We start from the raw sequence: 17,525 nt of genomic DNA, 5'->3' as shown, positions 1-17,525 counted from the left end.
TTTGTGGTCAAAAGCTCTTGCTCTTTTTTTTATTTAAGTCACAGGACCCCAGCCCTCCTGGCAGATCTCAAGAGAGACAAATTACAGCTGAAGAACAAGCATGTGCCCAGGCCTCCTCACTTGCTGAACCTGCAGCTGGCCCTCTGTGAGCCTAGAATATTGCTATGGCCCTGGGGACGGCCGTGGGGCTGCAGCTCCCCAGGTGTGCCAAAGAGGCAGCAGGAGCCTGAAAAAAGACAGCGCTTTGTACAGGGGCTCTGGCCGGACCTACAAGCTGATCCAAGCTACATTGTTATGAAAAGTTATTAACTGATATTCAGTTACAGGATCGTGGATTGATTCAAGCAAGGGGCCTTGGACAGCCAAAAACCATATGGTCTAGCAAGCTGCACACACCTGCGGGAGAACAGGCGGGCCTGGTTAGAAAAACCGTCATCAATTCTCGGAAAGCCATAAAGTAGGGACTTGCTTCATGGCCCTTTCTAATTAACTGTGCAGTGAGTTTTCTCCACTTCCTTATGAAGGCCGGCCCCTCCTCCACCCGTCCATCTCCCACAGCCCCAGACACCTGGAGAGAAGGTTCCCGCTGGGACTCCCACCAAGGAAGACACTGTAAAAGCAAATAGGGTTCACCTCTCTGTGTTTAAAGCAAAAATAGAGGGGGGTCTCTTAGAAAGTTACCATGAGGCAATGAGCCAAAGGAAAAAAGCAGTGGTGTTTTTATATGATAACAAGAAGCTGGAAGCCATTTGTGCTGAACTAGTGTAGGAACACGGTTAAATCAATTATATTTACCCAATGGGCTGGATAAGCAGAGAATAAAAAGACGAATGTAAATTCTATGTGGTGACATGGAAAAAAAAAACTTACTGTAGAATGTGCAGTTAGAACACAGCGCTTGCCAGGATGTGTATCTGCCATCGTTATGCTGGCAAAGCTACGTGTTCGCGTCGCTCTGAGTCGGTGACAAAGCCTGAAAACAGCTTGGTTTGTTTTACTAATGGAATTGTGGATTTGTTTTCTTGCCTTTTACTTAGAATTTCCTTAGTGTTTTTGGAATGTTTGCGTAATGTACATTTTAAAATAGAATAAAGAGGAAAATAAAAGTAAAGGCTATCCTTGTTAAAAGTGAGTTGGAAGAGAAAAACAGACCAGGTGACCGGACCCGAACTTCAGCTCAAGTTTTCCAGAACGCAGGCAGCCCCGGGAGGTGACTCTGGTGAGGAGAATACATTTTCCACCACTGCTCATCTGCATAAGAAAGAAGGAAAATGAAATGAGCCTTGGCAGGGAGCAGAGGTTTCCACGGGTAGGATGATGGTTTGACCATAAATGCTGAAGTCACTGGTTGGCAGTTAGCAGGGCGAGGCTGTGCCTGGGTTTGCTGCACTTAACCTGTGTGCTGTGAGGTGGTCTGGAAGAGCCATGTCACCCAAGCAGAAAGCAGGGCCCCAGTGCCACCGACAACTGCCGTGCAGGGCAGGGAGATTTGCCAAGTCCCAGGAAGCAGCCCCAGCGCCTCTCTTCTCCTCCTGTACTGGGCAGGACCCTGATGCTTTCCTGTAAGGCACGGCCACTGGCCACTGGTCACTGGGCCGGCAAAGCTGGGTGGGTCCTAGGCCCACCCCGTGAACCCAGATCTTTACTCTTAGTTTATTGAAAGACCCTTTCTGTTGTCATGTGAACCTGGAGTGTGTGAGGGGGTCACTTCTGTTAAACTTGAGGATTGAATAAAGATGTGTTCTGTGTAAAATAAAAGACACGAGAGACCACACAAAGGAGGACAACTCGCCTCGCCGGTGGAGCTGGGTGTTCATCCTCATTGCTGGACAGCAGAGAGGGTCCCCCGCTCCTCCCCAGCACAGGAGATGTGGAGGACGAGGCGCTTACAAAACAGCTCTTACTCCAGCCCGAGGAGGGAGGCAGCTACACGGTGGGACACTTCCAGTTCAGAAAAACACATAAATGTCCAAGGAACAGCCTGGGACAATCAGGATCCTAAGGCCTGGCTGCAGCGACCGGAAGGGAGGGAGCAAGGGCAGCCGCGCAGGAGTAATTAGCCAAGCGGTGGCCCCGGCGCTGAACCTGCCCGCGCTGATAAACACAACATAAATTTTTTAAGGGCCATGCTGCATGGAGCACGACTTTGATATCTGAGACGGGGTCAGACTTTGCCCTTGTAAAGTGCACCTGGGATGCCGCAGCATTCCTCCCAGGCCGGCACTCTCACTGCCTGCTCGCGCTCTGCAGCGTGGGACTGCCTTTGGATTGGTAGGGCTCCTTTGCAGGAATTGGCCTCTCGGAGCTCCAGGGACGCTTCCGAGACCATGAAAGCAGTTTTGCCAGTTGCTGCAACCCAGTCGCTGAAGGGGGATTTGAAAGCTGGGAGCAGCTAACCCTCCCCGGAGAAATGAAAGGGAGAGATGAAAGTCTTCCTTTAGCCGCACGAGATCCTCTGCGTGCAAGCATCTTCCGTGTTTTCCAAACCTCTCCTCTGCTCTCCTTTCATGGCATTTTTCTTTATGCCTCAGCAGACGGAGACAAGATACGATCTTTACGGGGATTTCCACGGGAAGTAGATCCAAAGAGGGAAGTCCTGTGATCCTAGAATAAATCCTTCTTTCTTGCCCCATGGCTAAATCTTCCCAAACGCTGAGCACCCTGGAAAAAAAAAAGGGAAGAAAAAAGGAAAAACCGAGAAAATCAAATGAAAAGCACCACTGGGTTTCTTTCCTTTTTAAAAATTAATTAATTAATTTAATAAAAAGAGAACAGATTTAATTTGGTTCATAGGTGCAATTCTAAGAATATAACAAGACTTTCCTTCCTCCCTCCCTCTCCCCTCCTTTCCTCACTCTTTCTTTAAAAATGTTTAGATATACATATTTTTAATTTAAATCACAGTCAAAAGCTTACTGAGCCACTAAATAGAGTTCAACAAGTAAAATGTAAAAAGACCATGGTTCAGCAGGCGTTTCTCAATAGTAATCGAATGAAAAGATGTCAGTTTCACTCATAAACAGTACATTTTAAAACTAATCACAGATCATTAAAATATAGTAGTATGTCCTTCTTAACCATTTGTTTAACAGAGAGATAAAACCATTTGTGCAACAATACTGACACAAATATGCATTTCTGTTTTGGTTTTTGGCTTTCGATCTTTTTTGTTTCATTTTTCATTTTAATTCCCGCATGTAACAGAAGATACAGTATCTTGTCTTTCTGTGAGATTTGATTTTTCTATCCTTATTTATCCTTTCTCAAATAGAGGTGGAGCCTTACCATGAGCCTAGGACTGTGAGAGATGGGTACACTTCAGCAGATACCAGCACCTCCACGTAACGGGCCTGCCCCCTGTTCCCATCACCCAACTCCTACCTACCCCTCCAAGAGCAACTCCTAATGCTCCCCTTCCCCTCCAAGTTTTCCCTGCTCTGCCCAGCCCCACAGGCTTGGGAGTCCCAGTTAACAGCACAGATGCAGCAGGTTAAGCTGCTGCCTGTGATGCCACCATCCCACATGGGTTCTGGTTCAAGTCCCGGCTGCTCTGTGTCGGATCCAATTTGGGAAAGCAGCTGAAGATGGCCCTAGTGCTTGGGCCCCTGCCTCCAATGTGGGAGACCCAGATGAAGCTCCTGGCTCCTGACTTCAGCCTGGCCCAGCTCCAGTCATTGCGGCCATGTGGGAAGTGAGCCAGCAGCTGGAAAATCTCTGTGTGTGTCTCTCCCTCTCTCTGTGTAACTCTACCTTTCAAATAAACATGATATATATTTCTTTAAAGAGCACAGAATCTGGGCCGGTGCCGTGGCTCACTGGTTAATCCTCCGCCTGCGGCGCCAGCATCCCATAGGGGCGCCGGGTTCTAGTCCCGGCTGCCCCTGTTCCAGTCCAGCTCTCTGCTGTGGCCTGGGAGTGCAGTGGAGGATGGCCCAAGTGCTTGGGCCCCTGCACCTGCATGGGAGACCAGGAGAAGCACCTGGCTCCTGGCTTCAGATCGGTGCAGCGCCGGCTGCGGCAGCCATTTGGGTGGTGAACCAACGGAAGGAAGACTATTCTCTCTGTATCTCTCTCTCACTGTCTAAAACTCTACCTGTCAAGAAAAAAAAAAAAAAAAAAAGCAGACTCTGATGTCAGGCTCCCTGGGCTTACCTTTGCTGCTTGGCAGCTCTGGCACCTTGGGCAAGTTTCTCAACCTCTCTGTTCCAGGATCAGCTGCAAAATAAGGATGCAAACAGCATCCAGTCTGCAGGCTTTAAAGTTAGCTATGTCAGAAGGTGGGACGCACTCATGGGGCGCATCGCATATGATAATACTCAGTGGATGGTGGCTACTGTCATTACCCTATCGCTGCCTTTTTCAAGTCTCATAAGGTCATCCTGATGTCCCCTATTGGCACATTCAGGTTTTTTAGAGATTTATTTTTTATTTATTTGAAAGACAGTTATAGAGAGAGGACACACACACACACACACACCTTTCATCCACTGGTTCACTCCCCAAATGGCTGCCATGGCCGGGGCTGTGCCAGGCTGAAGCCAGGAGCCTGGAGCTTCTTCTGGGTCTCCCTTGTGGGGGCAGGGGTCCAAGCCATTTTTCACGGCTTTCCCAGATCAGAAATGGAGCAGCTAAGACTCGAACCAGCACCCATATGGGATGCTGGCATCGCAGGCAGTGGCTTTATCTGCTCTGCCACAATGCAAGCCCTGGCACATTTATGATTTTTATGATTTTCCCTCCCTTATATATGTTTCTTGTTTGAAACCATATCTTATGTGCTGTCCTTGAGAGAAAGATTTAAGACACCCTGTTCTTTAAAAATTGTCTCTACAGACATGGCTAAAAGGGTCTCCTAGTTCCCCTGGAGAGTAAATTGCCGACGGCGGCAATCACGCACAGAGCAGGGGGAGCAAAAACAGTGCCCGCATGGCTGGGTTTTGAACAGATGTGAGGAGAGAGACCATGAAATGAAGAGAGGGGGAAAGGACTCCAGGGTGTCCCAGCTCAGGGAAACGAGGTGTGGAAGGCGGGGTGCCACCGCAGCACGCATGCGCAGCGCAGCGAGGGGCGCTGGAAACGTGGTGGAACACGTTTCCCCAAGGCTCCAACCTCAGGGATCATTGTGATTTTTGGAAAGAAAAATCTTCCTTCAGCATCCAAGTAACCACGTCCTCTGTGTCCCCCGCAGGACCGTTCTCCATCCTGTCTCGTTCCTTCCAAGGCAGCTCCATTGTGCCAAGGATATGGGGCTCCACCTCCTGGGTCTCTACACCCCTTACCCACTGCCCTCCTGGGGGGTCGCTCCCCAGCTCTGAACCGGTCCCCTTGAGGCCACAGGGAATAAGCTACCCGCAAGGACCCTGGTGTGACTTCCTCCCTGGCCAGTACAAGGATGAGCGCTCCTGCGAGGGGTCTTCCGCCCACTCTCCATCTGTGCCTGATGACATAGCTTGCCCATAACCTGAACCTTGCACACAGGTGGCATTTGAAGGCAGCAGTCTCAGAGGGAACACCCATCTGCCAACACGTCAGAAATGGACCACAGAAGCAGAGCACCAGAGCCCATGAGAGCCTCCCATTTTCAATGTGTGGAAAAGGTGGCCTGGGACACACGAGCTGCCACATGCCACAGAGCAGGACTGAGGCTGCCACCCAGGCCCTCTGCCTCCAGTCCTGGGCTCTTTCCAACCCTCTATCCTATGGGCAGTACCACTTCCAAATTTAGTTGCATTTTAAACTACGACCTGGGGTGGTGCTGTGGCGTAGCAGATAAAGCTGCCACCTGCAGTGCCAGCACCCCGTATGGGTGCTGGTTCAAGACCCGGCTGCTCTACTTCTGATCCAGCTCTCTGCTAAGACCTGGGAAAGCACTAGAAGATGGCCCAAGTCCTTGGGCCCCTGCACCCGCATGGGAAGACCTGGAGGAAGCTCCTGGCTCCTGACTTGTGATCAGCGCAGCTCCAGCTATTGCAGCCAACTGGAGAGTGAACCAACGGCTGGAAGACCTCTCTCTCTCTCTGATTCTCTTTCTCTCTCTATGTAACTCTGACTTTCAAATAAATAAATAAATAGTTTTTTTAAAAAAAAGCTTGTAAAAATAATTTGACCACAACCCACAGGAAGAAATGAAATTGTATCATGAGCCAGTGTACATTCATGTATATAATTAATTAAGTGTTCATGATACGTACTCGCATTCACTAATTTTCTAGTGGCTTGGAAGTGGTTGGGCCCATGACTGAATTCATGATCATTTGAACAACACTGGCCTAGGAGGTGTCTCCATGAGGGACCATGCGAAAGCAGACGCTGAGACCAGGACTCAGGTGCAGGTAACTTACTCAGCAGGTGAGTCCAGGAAGCATTCCTGAGAGGGTGAGGAGAGTGAGAAGGGAAGAGAGAAAAACCACAGATCACCAGTGTAAGCAAACAGAGGCTCAATGGCACTGGATCCACAAGGAATCGTTTAAAATGCCTGTTAGAATGCTCCCAGCAGGGTTAAGGAACCAGGGTGCTTATCCACAGATAAGGATTCCCCCTGGGAATATAAAATCCATGAGCTTCTGCACTGCTCGGGGAGGACTGAGCTGTTCCCTTGGGGCTAGAGAAAGGCAGAGGGAAACAGAAAACAGGGGAGCAGGTGCTTGGGGGGAGGAAGCTGTCACCAGCAGAAGCCACCTGCCTCTGCTGCTGCTGAAGCCAGCAGTGGGCGGAGGGGTGAGGTGTGAGGGTCAGCACCAACGGTGTTTACTGCAGGAAGTACCAGATTGTCGTTCATTGTTGGGACCTTCTCTTAACTCATCCTTACCAGATTTCAAAATGAGACGCCAAAACAGGACAAGAAATGTCAACTTAGTAGGAAAGAAAGGGCAAAGAAAACAAGAGATGCTGCTAGATTCAGTTAACCTAGACAAAACAATCAACTAGTTCCTTCTCGTTTTTCACTTCATTGTAATATTGCGGACTTAAGGAAAAGACAAGGCGAAAAGGAATTGTAATCTGTAACCAAGCTGTGTAGAATATTGCTACTTGGGATGTTATGATGGGACATGCCTGGGACAGGAAATCCTGCCAGCAGTGGTGTATAGTTTTGACTGAAGATTTTTCTTCCACTCCTTTTGATTTCCCACTCACCCTCCAGCAGTAGGTGTCCAATAGCCAGCCACCGCCAGGAGATGTGGGCCTGCAGAGTGACCTATGAAGCCAAACAGAAGGCTCTAGCATGTTTATAATGGAAGAGGTCTTTGAAGTCTCCAAGGCTGAAAGACTCCATGTAATTACAAATTGTCATCCTAGTACAAATGCATCTGGGCAGACAAGTCCAAGGGAAAAGTGGATTTTCACCCAAGACCCAACCCACACGTTCATTGATCAAGCACACATTTGAAATTTCCCGAGCCTGATATGTTCACACCTCAGCATGTGCTGTCCATCTGGAGGGAGTACAGGGTCAGCGGAGGCAGACAGGCTATGGAGCTGCTGGCCAGAGAGGTCTGGATGCTAGCTGCACTGCTGCCAATAGCTGTGTGATGTTGGACAAGTCGCTGCAGCTCTATGGACTTGTTCTCTCTGAATTGGGAAAGTGCTTTGAAGGGTAAGACAGGGCTATGCCATAGTCTTGGATAAGGGATCAACAGAGAATTCCATCGTCTCTCAGTAGCATGCCTTGGGACATCCCACTTCAGTCACTGGCCTCATCTGTCCATCCCGTCTTCAGATGCATAAACTATAGCCAAGGAAACCCCTACACAGTGGGAAAATACCAGCATTTGTTCAGAGGGCACTCTGTATCCAACTTTTTACAATTGTCTTCCTTTAACCTTCCAATCAGATCTGAACAAATGGATATGCCCTTTTTTATTTTAATTTCTAGTATCATTGTCATCACCCACTACCCTTAGTGAATACCTATATTTGTACAAAGCATCATGCTAAGGTATCATTGGGAACACAGAGGTTCAAAATCATGGTAGCAAGAGGACTTTACTGAAAGATAAGCATCATTTGTATACATGGAGACATGACAACATGAGGCAGATCAGTGGCCTGGACGGTTGGTGCAAGCAGAGGTTAGAAATGCCCTCCTCCTACATGAGGCTAACATCCTATGATTTGAATGCAGTTCTCCTCCATCTTCTTAGGAACCACCACCACCTGCCTCTATCAACCTGCTCTTATCTTTCTAGTGTAGTCAATCAGTTTCTCCCCAGTGGATACTTCTCATCAGATCTTTCCCATTATATTCCACACAAAACAGAGTTCTCACTGGACCCCTTCTTGCACTTCCAGGTGCCACTATTCTCATACTCACGTCACAAGAGTGATCCACATTTACACTTCCCATTTCTCCCCTTTTCACTCACTCCTTTCATTCTTTAGTAAGGTATTCTATTGACATAGAATAAATGTAGACAAGTGCATAAAACACAAATAATAATGTTTACACATCAATGCACCTTTATAACCACCATTTGTATAAACAGGAGATTTCAAGACCTCTAGAAGCCCCTACCTGGGTGCCCTCTTCCTGTCTCTCTTTCTCTTTGAAAGATTGATTGATTGATTTGAAAGGCTGAGTGGCAGAGAGAGGGGGAGAGAAAGAGGGAGGGAATAAGAGGGCTAGGGGAGAGGGAGAAAGACCTTCCATCTTTTGGCTCATTCCCCAAATGGCCTCAGGGGCAGGGCTGGACCAGGGTGAAGCCGGAAGCTGGACCTTCATCCTGTTCTCCCCTGTGGGTGTCAAGGCCCCAAGTATTTGGGCCATCTTCCACTGCTTTCCTAGGTGCATTAGCAGAGAGTTGGATTAGAAATGGAGCAGCAAGGTCTCAAACCAACATTTCAATATGGGATGCCAGCATTGCAAGCAGCGGCTCCATCTGCTGAACCACGACTCCGGCCCCTTCACCCTTCCAGAATCACCCTACTGAGAGGTAACAGAACCCCCTTTAGGCTAGCCGAGGCCCCCTTGCTGTGGTTTCATCACAGCGCACCTTTTCTTTCAACCCCACCCAGGATCCTTCATGCCGCCACAAGTGCTAACCCTCACGTGACACCTCAATAAGCTTCCTACACACAGATCTCTGTTTCCTGAGAACCTAAAATGCAATTCTACCAATCTGACTGCTAAAGTCATCTGACTTTGAACTTGATAATAAATGGGAGCCCACAACGTGCACTCTCTTGTTTCTGCTTTCTTTTGTTCAATATTCTGTAGGTGAGAGTCACACTTGTGTACACTGGTTTGTTTGTTCTTTTTTACTATTGTGCTATTTATGGTATTGTTTAAGTAATAGTACCACATTTTTACTCTTCATGTTCTTTTGGGTCTTTCCTAATTTGTAGTTACTATGAATAATGTTGCAACAAATGTTTATGTGTCTATCTTTTGATGAATATATGTAGAGAATTTCTGTTGAGTAATAGCCACAGGTGCAATGTCTACTACCTAAGATACCTATATTTATGTTCAGCTCTAGTGGCTATTGCTAAGCCGTGTTCAGGGTTCCAGTCGGACTTGATTCTTGCACCTTTACAGAAAAGCTTTGTCAATCACTACTCTAAGACAAAGAATGAGAGGGAAAAAATGTTAAGGCAGAAAAGAACCTGACACAATGTGGAAAAGGAAAATGCAGTTTGTACCAGAAATGAAAAAACTTTCTGTAAAGGGCCAGATGGTAATTGTAGGCTCTGTGGGCTACTTGGTCTCTGTTGCAGTTCTGCCATTAGAGGTCAAAAGCAACCATAGGCCAACGGTAAAAACTGAGAGTGAATATATGCCAGGAAACTTTATTTAGGGATGCCGAAATTTGATGTTATAGCATTCTATATTGTTACAAAATATTATTCTTCTTTTGAGCTTTGCCAGCCATTAAAAAAAAATAGAAGAACCAGTGGGTGGGGCTTAGCCCATGGGCCATAGTTTATTGACTATTTGGGCAGACTGTGGAGGTCTAAATAAAAAATTGGGGCTTTATTTGGTAAGTGAAATATTTAGGATTTTTGAGGAAAGATGTGATATAAACAAGCAATGTTTTATGAAAGTTGAGGTGGTAGCCATATTTAGGATGGACTCAGGCCCGAGAGAGAGATTGAAGGGAAGATGACTAGGTTGGAGGCAACTGATTTAGATCATATAGGACAGTGAGCAAATGCTCCCCGATAGACAGAGTATAGGGAAAGGGACCTGGTACATGCGAGAAGACATTAGGAGAGTAGAGAAATTATTTGACAACTGATGAGTGAGAAAGAAGGAAAAGCCACTTCCTAGCGCCAAAACTTTGAGCATGGGAGGTAGAGCGAGTGGTGATACAGTGGAAAAGAGACAGGAAGTTCAGTATTCAGGCATGAAACACCTGAGTGTAAAACCTGGCTTCCCAATTTGCCAGCTGTCACCTCTGTGCTTCCCTCTCTGCAGATGGATTCATAACAGCATCCTGGAGGCAAGTCGAGGAATACGGGAGTGAATTCATGTAAGTTGTGCAGATCAGCGCCCGGCACACTGCGTGCACTTGACAAGCACTACATTTTATTATTAACAGTACAGTTTCTTTCTAAAACAACAAAAGTAAAATTGTTAAAGATAGGAAGGCAGTTTAGGCAGGCAGAACACTGACAAAGCCTGGAGGAAGTGCTGGAGAGGTGAGCCCACATACCGAGAGCACCTTGATCCTGTAGGCATAGATACGAAGAATGAGAGCTCAAAGACACCATTATAAACACACATTGTAGTCCGGTGCTGAGGCTCTGGATGAATCTCTTTTCTGTTTCTCTTAATAGCTGTGAACCCTTGAGGAAGGGTATGGTTTTTAACCTTTTTATATCTTATTTTCCCATATGTTGTAAAATGGGCATAACCATACTGCTTACTATTTGAAGTGGTTGTAAAGATACAAGAAAAAGTACATGTGAGGTTTTCTTAGTCCCTTTTCTGTCTCTATTACAGAATACCCAAGCCTGGGTAATTCACACAGAATGGAAGTTTACTTTGGAGGCTGGAAGGTCTAAGATTGGGTACCACATCCGTGCTGGGTCTCATGAGGCTTCATTCCATGGTGGAAGGCAGAAGGAGAGGTGGGCATGTGTGTGAAAGAGCCAGACCTGGGGCAGCCTGGCTTGGTGACAACCTGTCTTCACAGTCAGTAACTACCCCAGTCCTGTGAGAAAGGTGTGAATCTCTCTTAACCAGTTAGGGCTTACAAGGCCCATCACCTGCCATTACTGTTTCATTGGGAACCAAGTCGCAGCACCAGTTTTGGTGGGAACAACCGGTTTTCTAACCCCAGTACAGGCCAAAACAGCACCTGTCATGAAATGGGTGTTCAGGGAGTGTTAGCCTTTATTGTCATGACCATGCTTAAGGAAACCGGAGAGAACCAGGAGAGGAAAGCCCTAAAGGCACAAAGGAACTTGTGGTCCTTGCAAGACACCCCTATCTCTGTCTCTACTGCTCTGCATCAGGGTTAGGACGATGATTTTCTGAGCACTTGGCCATCTCCTTTGGAATCAATGAACAAGATTCCAATCTTTAAATGGAGTTGACCTAAATCTGCTGAATGACAATGTCTTCAGGCGAAGCCCCCCAGTGCTTTTCAAGTGGCCTTGATTGGGCTGCCAGGGAAATCCTCCGACTTACATAAATCTCCTCCTAAAGTGAAGCTGGCAGGAAATCCTCAAATTGCTCCTTTTCAGTCCAGGCGGAGGAGGGGCGGCCCAACCCACAGAGAAAGCTCAGCTCTGGCACTGAGCTCTGTAGCACGTCCTGCGAAGCTGCTCATCTTCTAATCTTCACTGACTGAGGTTAGTTCTTCCTAAGCTTCTTAGTTTGATGCTTAGAAAATTACTTTGAGAGGAGGCAATTCGCGTTTTGGGTTTGGAGTTTGCAGCGCGGCCTGCTGTGACGGCGTGGGTCAGGGATCTCCTGGGAACTCGGTCCATCCTCACCTTTCCTTGTCTTTATCTCAAAGCCCCCATTTGAAGAATCTGCTCTCTTAAAACCCCTGAGGCCATATCTTGGTGCTGTGTTTAGAATTCAAGAAAGTGACACTGGGCAAAAGGGAAAAACAGGAAATGTTGTGGGGGATGCCGGTGACTTCCCCCTCTCCTCATAGGACTGGCTTTAAGAAAGCTTTCCAGGCTGGCGCCATGGCTCACTAGGCTAATCCTCTGCCTGCGGCGCCTGCACCCCGGGTTCTAGTCCCGGTCGGGGCAGCGGTTCTGTCTCGGTTGCCCCTCTTCCAGTCCAGCTCTCTGTTGTGGCCCGGGAGTGCAGTGGAGGGTGGCCCAAGTGCTTGGGCCCTGCACCCCATGGGAGACCAGGAGACAAGCTTTCCCTGTCCTTACTCACTGTATATGAATGAGTTGTGTGTGTGTCTGAGGACAGGAGGTTGGAGAGGGAGTAAGGTTCAAACAGGAAACGAAAGTTTTCTGATGGGCCAGTGTTGTGGCACAGTGGACAGTGGGTTAAGCTGCCACTTGCAACATCAGCATACTGTACCATCCTGGCTGTTCTGCTTCTGCTCCAGCATCCTGCTAATGCACCTGTGTTGCATCCACTCGTCAGCTAAAATAGAGTATTTCAAAAACCAGTGACAGTCACACATGAATTTCATTGATTGTGAGAAGCAAAGGAGAGGCAAGGTAACCGATCAGGAATGGCCACTGATCAGGAGCAACAGTCCTTATTACCGTGTGGCCCCCAACAGTGAGTTACACAGCTTTTTATAGTATTCTGTCCACTAGGGCTCACAATTTCAAACCGGACACCTGGTATGCAGTGAACAATAAAGAGGAAAACCAGAATATGCCTGTAAGATAACAGTTCTCAGTAACAAACCCAGTAACAGATCCAAGATATGGTGGTAAGCTAACAGTGAAGGACACATTTCGGTCAGCCTGGTTCCTGGGAATTGGGGCCCACAGTTTCACAAGATACACCCTTAGCTGTTAGCAAGCAGAGATAATATGTGCAGAAGCAACAGATCTGCAATTAGCCTTTAGCCATACTCACTCCATTTTGATTCTGATTCTACACTTGGAAAGGCAGTGGGAGATGGTCCAAGTTCTTGGGCCTTGGAGTTCCAGGTTCCTGGCTTCAGCCTCACCCAGACCAGACTCAGTTATTTGCGGGAGTGAACCAGCAAATGGAAGATCTATCTCCTCTCTCTCTCTCTCTCTCTCTCTCTCCAGTCCTTCCACTCTGTCTCTGTCACTTTGCCTTTCAAATAAATTTAAAATTCTTTTTAAAAATTTCTGAATGATAGGACCTCTCAAGTGGCATCTAGGTCATTTCTGGAAAGTCAGAGGAAGTCTCCGCAGACTCAGTTGAATGAAAGTCACACACGAGAAAGTCACAGAGGCGCAGCTGTGGACGCTGGAGATGACGGTGCTAGAAGGGATTCTAGGACCTGGAGGGGTCAGCAGCATCGCCCCCTCTGCTTGTGGAGGAAACATACCTAGCCAGAGGCAGCCTGGACCTGAAGCCCTGCTGTTGACAGACCTGTGAGAGTGCCAGTGAGTGCCCACCTGCACTTTGACTGCTGCAAGGACAATATGTGTGTGCCACTGCCCTGTTGGGGTGGGAGGCTTGTGCTCAGGGCCCTTCGCTGACGTCTCCAGCAGCAGATCCCATGATTCCCAGTTCCCAGCTCCCACTGCTCCCAGGACCGTTCCCCACCTGAGACAGGTCCTTCACCCCAGACCCTGTAAGCACTCTGCCGGCTCCCTCGCCTTCACAGGGCGTGGGGCACAACTCCCTTGAGGTCCAAATCTTCTTGCACCTCCTCAGATGGAGAGCCTGGGAGCCCCTGGGATGGCAGAGGAGGCATGCAGGGTCCTGAACACCCAGCGGCAGTAGGTTTTACGACAACTCCTTGTGCAGCCCAGCAGGTGTGTCCTCCACGTGGCCCTGATGTCTGATGGCAGTGGAGCAAGTTCCCTCCTACCGCCCACATGGCCTTTTTCTTATCCCTGCAGCCTGTATCTAAGAGCTTTGTTGTTTTGTACCTAAGTTCCTGGAGCTGCAAAGATCAGGGGCCGGCATTGCGGCACAGCAGGCTAGGCTGCTGCCTGTGATGCTGGTGTCCCACCCAGTCCTGGCTGCTCCTCTTCTGATTCAGCTCCCTACTAATGTGCATGGGAAGGCAGCAGAGGATAGGGTTAGCTATTTAGGGAGTGAACCAGTGGGTGGAAGATCTGTTTCTCTCTCTCTGTAGCTGCCTTTCAAAGTGAACAAAGGGGATTCCCCCCTTTAAAAATAAATCACCTTTCCCACCAGTATCCTTCTCAGAAGGGAAAGGTAATCGAAACTAAAAGTGCACTCTTAAGAGTGGGTCCCTGGAAGTGTGTGGCTGGAAGAGTCCAGTACCCACTAGAGGAGAGTATCGCCTATTTCCAAATACGCGGCCGTGGCACTGAAGTAGAATCACGAAGGAGTGGCGCATCCTTGAGCAGATCAGCCCTGTCTGCTGCTGGATTGCTCTTTCCGGAAATGGGTCAGACCCCGCTAGCAGCCTGAGGCTGGACCCTGTAATGCTTGCAGCGGTTTATCAGTGGAGTGCTTCGGAGCTACAGTTAAGTCCTCCCATAGACCCTCCTCCATCCCCTTCAACATCCACACTCACAAGCCTAATGCGACTTTGGCTGAAACACGGCAGATTTGCTTTCATTTTCATTTGAATTTGAAGTGGAGGTTGCAAGGGTAGGTCTGGATTCTAAGGTAAGCATATGCTGTAAGTATATTTCTTCACGTTATGCCTTTGATTATGTTTCGATTTGATGGATTGCATACCCCCTGTTGCACACAGCAGGGCCATTTTGACAAAATGAAACACACACACTTTCTTTCACTTTCCCAGCAGCTTCCCAGAAATACCTTTCTTTAAAAAAAAAAAGATTTAAAAGATTTATTTATTTATTGAAAGACAATGTTGAGAGAGAGAGAGAGAAGAAAGAGAGAGAAAGAGAGAGAAAGAGAGAAAGAGAGAGAGAAAGAGCAAGAGAAAGAGCGAGAGAGAGAAAGAAAGAGAGAAAGAGAGAGAGAAAGAGAGAGAGAGAAAGAGAGAAAGAGAAAGAGAGAGAGAAAGAGAGAGAGAAAGAGAGAGAGAAAGAGAGAGAGAGAGAGAAAGAAAGAAAGAAAGAAAGAAAGAAAGAAAGAAAGAAAGAAAGAAAGAAAGAAAGAAAGAAAGAAAGAAAGAAAGAAAAGAGATTGATTCGCTATCTACTGATTCACTCCCCGAATGCCTGCAATAGCAAGGACTGGGTCAGGCCAAAGCCAGGAGTCAGGAGTTTCATCCATGTCTCTCACTTGGGTGCAGGGGCTCAAGGACCTGGGCTATCTCATGCTGATTTCCCATGTGCTTTAGCACCCAAGACATGAACCAGCGCCCCACGGGATACTGGTGTCGCGGGTGGCAGCTTAACCCACTGAGCTAGCTATTGCAGCCATTTGGGAAGTGAACCAGTGATTGGAAGGTCTCTCTCTTTCTCTCTCTCTCTGTAAACTCTGCCTTTCAAATAAATAAATGTCTCAAAAAAAGAAAATATTTATTTACGTGGACTTGTAACAGTTGCTTTCCAATATAAGAAAGATATCTTCCTAGTATTTGTTTTAGTATTTTTAAAAAGCCAGGAGCTGGCACTGTGGTATAGTGGATAAAGCTGCTTCCTGCAGTGCTGGCATCCCATATGGGTGCCGGTTTGAGTCCCGGCTGCTCCACTTCCAACCCAGCTCTCTGCTGTGGCCTGGGAAAGCAGTAGAAGATGGTCCAAGTCCTTGGACCCCTGCACCCACGTGAGAGACCCAGAAGAGGCTTCAGCCATTGCAGCCAATTGGGAAGTGAACCAACAGATGGAAGACCTCTCTCTCTCTCTCTCTCCCTCTCTCTCTCTGTGTAACTATGACTTTCAAATAAATAAATAAATCTTTTAAAAAACAGCTAACATTTATTGATACATAATTCCACTTCTAGTATTTTGAGTGAATCTCTGAGGTTTTTTTTATTCTTTCTCTCCTTTACATCTTTCTCAAACTAAGAATACACAAAATAAAACTCTTCCATATTTTCATGGACTATTCAAGAGTATTACAATTCTTGAAAGATTAGAAAATGAAATTTAGACACAAATGCTGCCACCAGGACCCTGAGATAGTTATAGAATTCTAGATTTTGTGCATTCTGGATTTTATCATCTCTGTAGCTCTCCAAGAGATTATGATTCTCACTTCCTTTTGATTTTCAGATTATTTTACATGTGACTATCACTTCATGTCAGAATATTCAACCACAAGAATGAAGTCTTCTAGTTTTTCCTTGAGCATTAGGTTCTCCATAGCTACAGATCTCAACCCCTGCCATCTCTGTGTGCAGAGAACAATGGTCAAATCAGTAGTCACTATGTTTTAACTTAAGGGGACAGGTTGATGAGCTGAAAGTCAAGATAACAAAAGAATTGAGGTTGTAGTGGGTCCTCTTCACAAATGAGTGAACTTGACTCTTAACAGAGATGTGAGCAATCTGGGGCTATTTCAGGAATGTCAGCAATTTTGTCCTAAAACAACCTTGATCATGCTGCTTCTCCTGCTTGTTCATTAACCAAAAACAAGGCCAGCTCCATGGCTGTCTCTTATCAAAGAGCCACTACGTAGGGCCTAAATAAATCTCCTCCTATTGTTCTCTTTTCCTGGAAGAATAACATCAGTCCTATCAGCGGCCCTGCAGGGAGCTCCAACTTCTCATTTTCAAAAGTGTTCACCACAGCCCTTGCCTTCTCTAAAAGGAATGCCTTTGAAACGGGTGCACAGAGGTCAGGGAAGGAAAGTAAGGGGCATCCAGTCACAACTTCCATAATTCCCCTTGTCTTCCCCAACCCATCCTCAAATCCCAAAAGGGTTTTCGTTGGCTTTAGAAAATGCCTTAAAGGGAGAGAGGAGAAATTTATGTATAATTTCTATTATAGATGATCACAAGAGATCAGTCTTGTTTCTCACCCTTTCTTTCCTTTTAATGTTTTTCCAGTTAATAGTGGCAATTAATTAGAATCAGCCAGTGACGGTGTTTCTTCATTTTTCTGGAAACAACCCCTTAGTTAATGGTTTGGCCTGCTTACCTTGTAGAGAAACCTGTGGGGAATCTTCACATGAAGACACCACCCCAAATCCTCAGGTTTCCACAAAAGCGAGGATCAAAGTAAGAATCCCATGGTCTCCCTTTGAGTTCTACAGCCTGAGTAAAGCCATCTTTCATTCAAATTCTCCCCCTGCATATTTCTGAGGCTTAGGGGCTGTTTTATCTACAAGGTTTAGAGATTTGCATGCATCTTATTGTGTTTTCAAAAATGAACACACAACACTCCCTTGGAGCAATTACTAAGACTGTGTAAGAGTCTCTCACCTTCAGAAAAGAAATCACCAGCGCACTTGTTCAAACAAAACCTGTGCCAGTTTTCTCTATTTTATAATCTTATAAAAATGTTTCACTTACACCATGGGATTCTGAACATGTTTATGAACATTTTCCAAATGTTTTGAA

General features: G+C 46.9%; 1 long non-coding RNA gene across 1 annotated transcript in view; it reads right to left on the bottom strand.

Moving 5' to 3' along the window:
* LOC108178929 (uncharacterized) overlaps positions 1-17,525 on the bottom strand; it is a 62,488-nt gene that overhangs the window by 26,750 nt on the left and 18,213 nt on the right. The window contains exons 3-5 of the long non-coding RNA XR_007914340.2: positions 7,135-7,195; positions 2,191-2,661; positions 1,153-1,251 (exon numbers count right to left, since the gene is read on the bottom strand). This is a non-coding gene — a long non-coding RNA (uncharacterized lncRNA). The remainder of the gene's footprint in view (positions 1-1,152; positions 1,252-2,190; positions 2,662-7,134; positions 7,196-17,525) is intronic.

Source organism: Oryctolagus cuniculus, chromosome 14, assembly GCF_964237555.1.
Source record: "Oryctolagus cuniculus chromosome 14, mOryCun1.1, whole genome shotgun sequence".
NCBI lineage: Eukaryota > Metazoa > Chordata > Mammalia > Lagomorpha > Leporidae > Oryctolagus > Oryctolagus cuniculus.
Note: the sequence above shows the minus strand (reverse complement) of the source record. Positions and strands in the feature narration are given on the sequence as shown.